Below are 12,558 nucleotides of genomic sequence, written 5' to 3'. Positions count from 1 at the left end.
GCATATTTATAAATGATTGAAGCTGCATGTTAGCGACCGGGAGCACAAAGCACCAGAGTGGTGCAATGTGACAGCTATACATTACAATCTATAAGTAATCTGACAGTAAATGCCGGTGTTTTGTAGTACATTTATAAAAAACATTTATTTCTCTCGTATAAAATCAAATTCAACTTTCTGCCTATTTCCCCCCTCGGGTTGATCTAAATCGTCTGCAGTCATCACACGTGTATTTTGCATAATTTAAGGTTAATACATCATGAGCTGTCCATCACTTTCCCTGGGGCTTTTTATCAGATGATTCAACATATGACGGCATTAACTCTCTTTTTCCGCCCCCTCTGCACTGTATTCACCCGCTGTCGCTGCCACTACTAACAATTAGAAGATATTTTGAATATTTACAGTTTTTCTCAGTCGCTTTGGTGCATTTCTCACAACACTATTTACATTTGCACAACATTTACTTCAACCTCCACAACATTTAGTCATTTGTGCACATCATAGTAGCAGTTTCTCATTCCTTCCAACAAATTGCAAATGCTTTTGGACATGCATCAATTGCTTTCATACAACTCTCTGCTGTTTTATAACATTATCATTTGCTTATGTCATGTCAGTCAAAATTAACTAAACTTGTGAATGCTGAATAGTCATTCCATATAAAACTAATAGTCCTCATTTCATTGCTTGAGTCATTACATACAAAAATGTTGAACTAGTTGTCAAAATCTGTCAAGCAAATTTTATAAAAAATTTTAAATCTTTTTTTTCCTGAAAATGTCTTCTAAATTGAACAATTTCTGCCAATGTGCATGAATGATTTACATACCTATATGTTGTAGGTTCAGTTCCAATATGTACTGCAATATTGTTTACAATTGTGCACAGCTCTACCCAAAGGGAGTTTATGTTTGTTGTAAATAAGGGTGTATTTATTCGTTTGCACAATGCTTTGAATAAATTAGAATTGCAAAGAGCATATGAAGTAAAAATGTGAAACATACATATTCAGTGTCTTGTACTCAGATACCTCACTAAATACAGTAATGTCTAGCTTTACTGTAGTTTTCAAATGGCTGTGCAAATAGTATATAGTGCTGTCTTGAGCATTTTCAGGAAGTGTCACCAAAATCTGACTTTTTTGCATAGGAAAAAATTTGCAGAGTAAACTGTCATAATGAAAACATGACAAAGCCATTTGACTATCTTGTTCATAAACAATGGTGTCAGGACTTTTCATCTTGATGACACTGACACTTTCATTGACATGAATACTTGCTTTTGAGGAATGAGCTATCCATTTTGAGCAAGTGACACGCTTTTGCAGGTTATCAACTAGGTTTTGCAGTTTGTACTAATTGTTTTGAGAAATGCATTAACTGTTGTGGAAATGTAAATAGTGTTGTGAGAAATGCACCAAAGCGACTGAGAAAAACTGTAAAAACACCGATTTTCTTTTAAGATAACCTTGACTCTGTCTATGTGCACACGGTGTGTGTGGGACTGACACTTGTATTTAATAAACAGGCCGTCCATACAGAGCGCGTTTTCCCACAGTTTCTATGTAACCGCGCTATAGACAGGCGCGTTGCCTTCGCGTCTTGCGACTTTTGTAACGGCTCTTGCATGACGTGGTGTTCTAAAAACGCGGCTAAAAGAAGCTCAATTTTTAAACTTATCGTTCACACAGCAGCTCGCAAACAGCGGTTATTCGCGTCGCGGAAAACGATGCAAGTCCCCATTGTTTATTTTCGCGCTTAAAACTGACGGGAGCAACAACTGTGGTGGAAGACTGGATTTAAACTCGTCGATTAATATCCCAGCTGAGGTGAGTTTTATCGAAATGACACATTAAAACACATGAAACACAAAATCTCTGTGTTTTGAGCATGACAAAGTTTTAAATTAAAAGTTAATTTTTTAGAATGGTATGCTTCAGCGATCAAACTCGGCTATATTGGCGGCACTCAATGTAAACGATGTCACTGAACCGAACGAAACTCACATCTTTTGCTGATTATTTCTGCTGAAACTGGTCAATTGTCATGTTTTGGGCTGTACTAATCTGTCGTATTGGGAAACATTTGGAGTGCTATAGATGGCCAAAAGTTATAACAAATCAAAGAAAAAGAGTGCAAAAAACCGAGGAACAAAAGGCGTTTGTGGTTGGCCAAACTGAACTAGAATTTCCAGGGCAAGAATCTCGACAACATTCGTGTTTGTTCTTATCATTTCTGGTCAGGTAGGTGAAATATTAGGCTAATATCTAAATTAATACTGCTGTTAGGTATATTTACCACATATTAACTGTAGTATGTCAAAATATTGTGCTCTTTCCTGCTTACTAAGTCCTTCACTATATGATTTAGCAGCTTCCACACATTTTTTCGTGGTTTAGACAGCATAAATTAGCAGAACAATGTATTCAGTAGTACATTAACTGTGCAATCCATGCTGTTATTTACATCCAAGTATCGCCAATATAGTCGCACATCTGGGTAATTGACCAAATTGCAATGTAAGTGCAAACCCTAAGTTAAGTAAATTAGGTAAAAACTGTTTACTGTTTACTTTTTTCTTTTTTTTTTATTCCCTTAAATCTGTTTAAATTCTTTAATTTTTTAATTCCTTTAAATAAAAAGGTCATTGGTTTGGTCCCTTCAAGACATGGTTACGGCTTTGATGTCCAGTATAATTCCAGTCACACGGTAGGGATTTGTCGAAAATGTGGTTGTGAGTTTTGAAAATATACAGATGTGAGTTTGGTTATAGAATTTGCTGATTGTCATTCTGGTAATTAACAGAATTGTGTGTGATTGGAAGCGTAAATTCAGGAATGACAACTGTATTCTGCTGCTGTGTCAAAATGTGGCCTCTCAGAAAGATGAAGAAGGTCTAATTCAGTGCATTCGAAGACCAACCCATGACTTCAACTGCTTTCCAAAATCCATCGTTAATAGAAAAATGTCAAAACGGTTCATTTTGAAATACTATTTATGATTCAGCTGTGTTGAAATTTTTTGTGCATCTTATAAAATATCCACATATGCAAATAAACATGTGATGCAGTAATATTGTAAACAGCATGTACTCAACCTTGCTTCTTTTTGTTATAATATAAGATTATAATGATTACAATTATTAAAAAAAAGATCTCATTCTATCTTGACAACAAATCAAGTTCTTCTCACTAAAAACATTATATCCTTGCCTTCACTTTTGAAATGGTTTTCCACATATCTTTAAAAAAAAAAAAAAATACTGTATTTGGGCAAAGAATATATGTAAAACAAGGAACTTGTTCACAGTTACTGTTAATTTTATTCATTTTGCCTTTATTCAAATAGAGTATCTGACATAAAGCTGATCATGGGAGCTCCATTATCTTCACTACTGTTGGTTGACGATGGTTTCATCACGATTTCAATTTTCACTGAATACAAGTTTCTGGTTGTTTTTGGTGTTGCATCTATCGCCGTCAATGTAAATCTTATTCAACAGTTGCATGCAGAACACATCAATAGTAAAAAATCATCAAGGCGGTCTCTTTAATGTCTCAATTTCTTCTAGACAGCCATAAGATAAAATGCATGGGATTAATTCTTAATTCTCCTGCATCTCAGATTTTTCTCTTGAGCAAAATACCCCTGTGATTTCACATGAGCTTCCTCTAGTGTGTTAGATACCAAAGTCTGCAATCATCAGTCAGAGATTTCAATATGAACTCTCATCAGAAGCACCAGTGGAGGTCACACCCAACACCCTTTATTTTTTGATTGATATGAAAATGGAGAGGTCATTTAAGTCTTCTGAGATATGAAAGAACATCCTCTGAGCAATTTTGCTCTGGGCATGCACTTTCACATTCAGTAAAAAGCATTTCCCCGAACTCCCACAGTCTTTCCACAGATTTTCATGGCTCAAGCTCATGTGTCTAAGGTCTATAATTTCCGGGCAGAGGGCAGACTCGTGGGTGGACAGTTTCCTGAATCTTTTCACATGAATTACTCAGAAAACACTAAGCATATTGAAGCCATCAACCTTGACACTTCAATGAGATCATCCAAGAATAATGATGAGATGACTTTGTGACATTCTCGCTGAGAAATTTGTCACCGTAATTGACAAAATATATTTAGCAAGCATCACATGCAGTCATAAGAATAAGGTGGCGTTCTGTCACGAGATGACAGAAAACAGTTCATAATGGTAAACCGCATATTTTGTAGCTGCTGTAATCTACTGTGAACAACCTCTCTCTGTATGTGTATTAAGAGCCCGGATACTGATTCTAGAAATAAGTTTGACACATTTACTTGTTGGATCCATTATACTTGGCTTATTTACATCAGTTCTGGAGGCGAAAGAGGGCAGAGAGGATTTTAATTTGAGTCAAAGTGGCACAGTGGAACGTAATATACTGTGATTCATTTGTGTAATTGCTCATCCACTCTGTCCATCACAGAGAGAGTTTGGAGCTGTTGACAGTGACTTGTATGCTGAATGTGTGCTTTTTGTCAAATGAAACACACTGCATTTTATGTTGAATTTAGAAGCTTTAGAAATGATCTGCTCTTTTGTTTTTTTTTGTAAGCAGTAGCCCAGCAAACAAAAATATGTTCTAAGAACATTTTGCTGATGTTCCCATTAAGTTATGAAAACATTATTTTTGAATGTTTTCTGAATGTTCAAAACATCCAGCTTTTAAATGTTTTAAAACCATTTAAAAACCACCAACTAAAACATTTCAGAAAAGAATTCATGAACAATGTATAAATCATACTTTTTGTGATAATGTTTTGAGAACATTTTTTAAAGACCAAATAACTTTGAACAAAGAAAGAATGTTTTGTGCAAAGCTGCCTTCCCAGGCAATTTTAGCTAAAGTACCCTGTTAGCTGGGAGTCTGGTGTAATTTCACTAGTAGACAGTGCATGGTATATATCATTTATAATTCTATTTCTCATACTCTGACATTCAAAAGTTTTTTTTTTTTCTGTAAATAAATTAATGCTTTTATTCAGCAACAATGCAAGATGGACTTTCACCAAAGAATGCTGAAAAAATGTATCTTGTATATTAAACTTTTGAAGGATCAAGTTAATCTAATGGTAACTGTATTTTACAATATTATTGTATTGTAATATTTTTACAATATTAATAAATACAGCCTTGGTGTTTTTAGGCAGTTTGACCAAAAATCCATATCACTTTTTTGTGCCTTTATGAATGAGATTGCATAAAACAGTTGCAGAACCACTGCATTTTAACCACGATCCAAACAAATATGCTACATGTAGTATGAACAGTTTTTGATGTAAATTAGATTGTATAATTTAAAAAATTTAAAGCAAAAACAAAATGGTCTGACCTCAGCTTTGTGAAATTATGCTACATAAAACATATCTGCACAAAAGAAAAAAAAAACAGACGGACTGAATGAGCGCGCAAATTCACTCTCTGATAGCAGATGGCGCTTATGGAGAAGCAACGATTCAGCGCATCCTTATTTACCGCAGTTTGCAGCACATCAATATGCATTATATTAAGTTAATATGAAAAGAAAATACCAGCTTATTAGGGATGTAATGGTATTATCAATATTGTGGTATCGCGATAGGAAAACTGTCTCGATATTAGGGCTGTCGTGGTGAAGGAATTTCCCTTGCGGTAATTTTGAGTGGCTCAATAGCGCGGTTATTACCTATTACCACCATATATATATATATATAGCATATACATATATTGAGTGAGTCTTTAAAAAGCTCATTCATTTACACGTTCAAAAACGCTGATTCATGCAAAGAGAGATGTAATGAAACACGCTGTTGAAATCATTTTAGCTTTGAGCGCCACCTTTAAAGGCTCAGCTGACTAACAGAGCGTCGATGCTAAGACAGAGATTTCGCTTTCCTTGGTTGTGATGTCCTATTTTCACAAACATTCAGTACAAGAAGACTCGGCCTGAAGGACAGACGCAAGTAATTGCACGCGCTCAGTTGATCTCTCTCTCATTCGCTGTCTGGCTTGTTAAGTACAAATCTACTGAGCCTCTGTACAAATCAGCATGCTACACATTATGTTATCATTACTAACTTATTTAATATTCAGTACGCATGTATTAAGTGTAAAACGAGAAGGGCATAACCTTACGAAAAAGAAAACACACAAATAAGCTTTGTTGCTGCGGTTGTTGCATTTCTCTGTGGTTATGCTTGTGAATAGACAACAGTATTGCGATATTGCGGTTATTGCGACAGCCCTACTCGATATCATTATGGTCATGTGATGATATGAAACTATAGGTTTTCCGGGAAAAAAGTGTAGTTTTTAAAATATATCTAAACCTCTTATTCTAACATAAAAGGTCTTTAAAGTTGTGATTTGGGCCATTATGTTTTGGCACAGTATCTGTCTGTTTCTACGTACGCACTTCTACATTCACACTGCAGGCAAATGTGGCCCAAATCCGATTGTTTTTTTTGTTTTTTTTGCTCACATGTGACTCAGATCTGTTTTTGTCATGACAGTGTGAACAACACAAACCGCATGGAATGTGATCTTTTCAATTCTGATTTGTGCCATTTCCATATGTGGTATTAAATCTGACACAGGTCAGATGATTTGCAATGCGACTGCAGTGTGAATAGTCAAGTCGGAATTCAACTTTTACGTCACTCTAGATCGAGATTCGTCATAATTCCGTGATTTTACATACCCAAAGTTATCAAGACAGTTGCGAAAGGTAATCAGTAGAAGTGTGATTATAAGTATTAAAGTGACAACTCTATGTACAAGCAAAACATGAGGGCTCATATCAGAAAAGTTTCAAAACTCTGCTGTATTTTGTTACATCCATGTCTTTATTTTTCATATTGCCTGTGCATAATTTCGCTGGCTTCTGCAGCAGATCACACTATAAATAAACGCATAATCGCTTACTTTATGTTCTCCGAGTTTACTTCCGTGCTATGTCAGTGTTGCCAGATCCACAATTACCCCCCGGAATAGGGCTACTTTATCCACTATTGCCACGGGTTGTTTTTCAAGTTTGTGGGTTGATGTGATATTTACCCTCCTGAACATTGTTAGGCTACTTTTGGACTGGTTTTGAGAAGCAATTGGGCGGATTTTGTTGTGAAAACCTGGAAACCCTGTTTGTATCTTTCTTTTGTGCATGCAGGCCAGTTCAGAACTATGATCTGTTTACACTGTAAATTTGATATTGGCCACATTTCAAACAACAGTGTGAACAGCTATACAAAAAAATTAGATCTGAGAAAAATTTGGAATTGAGCAGTAAGGCTCGTGGTGTGAATGTAGCTTGGTGTTCTGGTGTTTACCACGCCTCAGTTATTATTTATTTTTGTGGGAGATGATTACAGCATTTCACTAGCAGGGTTGCCAGGTTTTTACAACAAAGCCCGCCTAATTGCTTCTCAAAACTCTTCTAAAAAAATACACGTTTTTTGTGGGGGTTCCCCTGGAAAATTCACATTCCAGGGGCTAAATATAACGTAATTGGGGTCGCCTAAACCCGCGGACATGTAAAACAGCCCACTGCAATAGTGTTAAAGTAGCCCAATTCCGCATGAAAGCCATGGACTTGGCAACACTGTTCACTAGATTTGTAGTGAGACGCGTTTTTGTAAGCCTCTTTTCACTGAAGCTGGAGTATTCCGTCAAAATAAAAGCTTAAAGGTGCATTGCTGACAGCAGGTTTAAATTGGAAATTAGGAAAGAAGTATTGTAATTTCCCTACTGTAGTGTAAAGCAAAAGTAATATACCTATGAAATATTAATTTTCATTTATTCTACAATGCAATTGTTTAACAATATATAGCTATCACTGTCATAGGAATAACAAAATATAGAATTGTTGTTATTATTATATTCTAATTTGTTTGGGTTCCTAAAGCGCTGGTAGTAATTTAGACTGAATCCGTATACCACAAATATAAAGTGGGTGGAGTCCCCTTTAATGTTCTGTTACAAGTCAATTCACTGACTTTTTTCGGACTTAAGTTTTCTTACAAGTTAAGAACATCAGTTGGAACTCTTAATTAAAGCGTAATTCAAATTGAACCGGTATATAACATTTAAAAAAAATCATACTGGTCTCAAACTTTTGAACAGTGTGTGAATTCATAAAATGTATCATACAAATACGAATCATTAGCTGAATTAATTAGGCAGATTTTCTCAGCTCAACCCCTGATTGTGGTTGAGTCTGTCACACTGAGAATCCAGTTGGAAAACAGCTTCATTTCCTCTCCTGAAGAGTTACAGAGTATGTGCAGCTCCTAAACTGAGAGAGGAAGTGTTATCTGCACCCTGCACCCTGCCTCCAGACAGAGTCAGTCAGTCAGTCTCAGACTGAGTGCGGAAGGGCTTACCGAAGCCTTTTCAGGGGTGTCGAGTCGGGGATGAAGCTATCTGTGAGCACCGTTCTGGAGTTTTCTTAAGGAAGGAGTGCAGCTTGAGAGATATATATATGTGCGCGCTCTTCTCTCTCACACACACAAACTCGCACACCGAGTTCAAACATCTTCACTGGCAAACAGGAAGATGTGTGTGATAATTTGACTTTAAAAGCAACCCGCTTCCAGAAACGAGAGGAAATATCTGTGGCAGGGCTGAATCTGAGCTCTCAGAAGTACATGCATTGCAGTGCATTAATAAGCACCGCTCGCCTGTGCAAATTTATACAGACCTACACAAATAGGGAATCAATAATAGCTTTACGCACACAAATACACACATATAAGATGCATACCGGGGTATCAGAAGTATATAGGCTGTTAGATCACAGTAAGATATTCTAGTGATATCATAGCTGCTTGGTTGAAGATTAAGGGCAGTTTCTGAGACTAAAGATCGTCTGTAAGTGCCTTTAAATATTTAAAACAAACTTAAAGTAAAGTTTGCGGTTGCACTTTTGCAAGATTACAGAAAATATATCAAGGCCACGTCGCATAACAAACTTCACAGTGCAGCCTATCTTTGTTTGTACCCTGACAAACATTTATCCCTGACAGTGAAACTTGCTTGGTTGAAAGTGAGGGAAAACAACGGCATGAAATTGTATATGTAAGGTTATTTATCTTTAAACTCAGCCTTCACACTGTATGCAAGCAGCTTTTCTAAGATAGCCTGACCTTGTCAAGTCTGACAAGAAAGTCAAAGAAGCAAGAAACAAATCTTTTCCTGAATACTGGAGTCTTCTTGCTCAACAAACTCCTATTTCCAATTTTGTCAGCTTACTGTACAGCATGTAAAGCTGGACAGTATTTCTAGTGCAACTGTAGGTTTCAAGCCATCTGACCATTACTGACTCTAACAGAAAGCCTTCAAACTGCATTTTCATTTTAAAGGTATAACATGAATTATACAGAACGGTGACTTGCCAAAGAGCATAATCTGAATAGCCTCATCCCCCAAACTACCACTTCAAAGTCACTGCTCATTTGCTTTTATCTTTGCCGGTACTGCTTTCTCATGACCTATGGTGACTTTCAGATGTGGTTTTCCCATAAATGGAAAAAATAATTGTCAGAAAATTTCAGCATCGAAAACTATAACATCAGAAACTCACCATAGTCACCACGCATAAAACAAACAGTCAAAAAGGTCAAAATAATTTCAAATTATTTTTCTTTAAATATGTACTCAGGCTCTTCTTCATTCCAGTGATCTTGGATTGATAGTGACACCTGTTGGCATGGATGTATGAAATTTGCTTATTAAAATGATAGTTTAAAGGATAAAAATGATGTTATTAATTGCTGGTGCCGATAGCCTTGTGGTTAGTGTGCCGACATATACGGCACAATTTCGCTCACGGCGTCCCGAGTTCGATTCCCGTCTTGATGTTCTATGCTGATCTATCTCTACCCAATACTTTCCTGTCATCTCTCCAGTGTCCTGTCTGAATAATAAAGTAACAAAAAACCCAAAAATATATTTAAAAAAAAATTATGTCATTAATTACTTACAACAATTTACTGGCATATTAAAAGTGATAATGTCAATACATAATGTAACATTTTAAGTTCTAGGATTTTTTTTTTAACAAGACAGCTATGTCATAATTATTCAACCCCTATTTAACATTGCTATTTTTCAGTCACTTATTTGTACGGTGGGGAACAATATTGTCTTAAAACACAATTAAACCTTTAGAAACTCTGCTAGAAAACAGAATTAGCTTGAGTTGTTACACATACATACAGTTAGCCCATGCATGTGCTGAAGTTGAGTAGCAAACAGGACAAAGTCAACAGAGCTCTAACAAAATTTACAGAGAAAGTATAGAGAAGAAATAATTTTATTACTTTATAAAATCTAAGGCTATATGAAGATTTCCAAGACATTAAAAATTCCTAGAGACAGAGATGGCAGCCTTATTTCTTAGTTAAAAATGTGTTTTACCAGAAAACCTTTGAGGGTGTTGAAGAAAAAGAACAATATCAGTGTTTGATCAGAACAACTGAGGAAAAACCTGCATTGTACAGCCAAAGACTTGTAAGATGACCCAATGAAAGATGGAAAAACATCTCAATATATGAGTGACAGAAGCTTTTAAGCACTTCCAAGCAGCGTTTTTTTGGTGGTTTTAAAGATTAAAAGATTCTGCACCAAATTTGACTATTGGGGGTTGAATAATTAGATTTTCTTTTTCATTGTTTATCAACTTTATGTTCTCATAATTACTCAAATGTGTATTAAGAAACTTTCTCTCTAAATAGTGTACTGATGCCTTTGTTGAAATGTTTTCATAAAATTTTGTTATCTGCAGCAAAATGTCTTGCAGGTCAAGGGATTTGAATAATTTCGCTTGCAACTGTAGCTTCATAAAATTAAGGTTGAACCACCGATGTCACATTGACCATTTTAACAATGTCTTTACTACCTTTCTGGGCTTTGAACGTGGTAGTTGAATTGCTGTCTATGCAGGGTGGGAAAGCTCTCGGGTTTCATCAGAAAGATCTTGATTTCTGTTCCAAAGATGGCTGAAGGTCTTATGGGTTTGTAATGACATGAACAATATGATTTTTTTTCATGATTTGAACTTTTGAACTGCTGTCCCTGAAGTCGTATACTAAATGCTTGAATTGTTCATTTTTGTTTTTCTCTGTCATAGAAACATCAACAAAATGGACATTCTTGGATTCAATCATAATACATTGGCATGTATTTTTCACGTGGCTGAAAATGTCACTGGAGTGCCGTCGCTGTAACTGTTGTGTGTCTGTGTTTGGAACTTGATGTCCCTGCGTTTATCCTAAAAGTAATATGAGGAAAATGTATTATTGTTGTTAATAGTAATATACAACATGGCTGGAGTCTTCATTTCATGTGTACATAATTTTATTCATATTTTCCAAAATTGCTGTTCATTTTGTTATGTGTAAAACTTTTTAAATGAGCAAATAATTAAAAGTGCAACATAAATTTACTTAGAAAAAAGTGCATATTTATTGGAAAATAATGGGAAAATCATGGAATGGTAAAACTGCTCATTAGTGATAAGCACAACAAATTAAAAAATAACAAAAACAACATTTTTCTTATTTCAGAACAACATTTACAGCATGACTATAATTATCTTTGGTGCATGCCCATTTCTCTAGTGAAAACAAAGAACATTAAGACATCGTGCATGCTGTTTGCTGTAAGGTCCTCCATCATTAACATGCTTGTTGCATTTGGGATCTAGTATACATGTGCCAACCTGAAACAGACCTTAAATAACGGCTCTCTTATCACATGATTATTCATCAAATGTTTGGACAGACTTATAGCGTCCATTCATCTGAGGTGCATAACATAATTTAATTATGCATTTTTAAGTCACACCCAAGACAATCTGATAAAGACATTCAGATGCTCCCAGTGTCCCTCCACCATTACCAATTCATCATGCGGTTCACACACACGCTAACAGTCACACTTGTTTTTCCATAAATTCAGACATAACTCTGGGCTCGTCAGTGGGATGAGATCTCCCGAGCCGACAATCAGAGGAGCAAATTCAATTATGAGCAGCATGTTGAAAAATCCCATTCTCGCTCTGACCCAGACAAGCTGTTGTGTTGCCAGGATGAACTTTGTAGGATAACTTCAGCTGGTTTGATAATTGGATTTTCAGCCCATGAAAAATAAGGATGACATTTGTATCAGGGGCAGGAGATTGCGATTAAATGTGTTGGTATTTGCTGCACTAGTAGATCCTGCTGGGATCTTTTAAATATTGCACATGGAATAAAAAAATCACTTTGAGGTAATAAATAAATGAGTAAATAAAAATCAAGGCCCTTGGCTGTTGTATGAGTCATGGTGAAAGCACTTCTGTCATTTTTAGATATGAATGAAATGTATAAACTGCTTATTTTTCTATTCCCTTATGTTTTTCTCACCTGTAGGCATTACAATCAACAGCATGCTAAAAAAAACCTGGATAACCTACTGAAAAAAAGGTGTAAGGTTTTCATTCAGAAATTGATACATTTCAAAAACAATTACAAATTAAAGCTGCAAGCAGTGTTAAAAGGG

At 35.8% G+C, this 12,558-nt stretch overlaps 1 long non-coding RNA gene across 1 annotated transcript; it reads left to right on the top strand.

Moving 5' to 3' along the window:
- The first annotated feature begins 1,554 nt into the window (after positions 1-1,554).
- LOC127169143 (uncharacterized) lies at positions 1,555-3,038 on the top strand. Its single transcript, XR_007828207.1, has 3 exons — positions 1,555-1,831; positions 2,646-2,711; positions 2,808-3,038. It is a non-coding gene; the product is annotated as an uncharacterized LOC127169143 (long non-coding RNA).
- The last annotated feature ends 9,520 nt before the right edge of the window (positions 3,039-12,558 follow it).

The sequence above is a fragment of the Labeo rohita genome, chromosome 8 (assembly GCF_022985175.1).
Source record: "Labeo rohita strain BAU-BD-2019 chromosome 8, IGBB_LRoh.1.0, whole genome shotgun sequence".
NCBI lineage: Eukaryota > Metazoa > Chordata > Actinopteri > Cypriniformes > Cyprinidae > Labeo > Labeo rohita.
The sequence above is the reverse complement of the archived record's forward strand: the minus strand, read 5'-3'. Positions and strand labels throughout refer to the sequence as shown.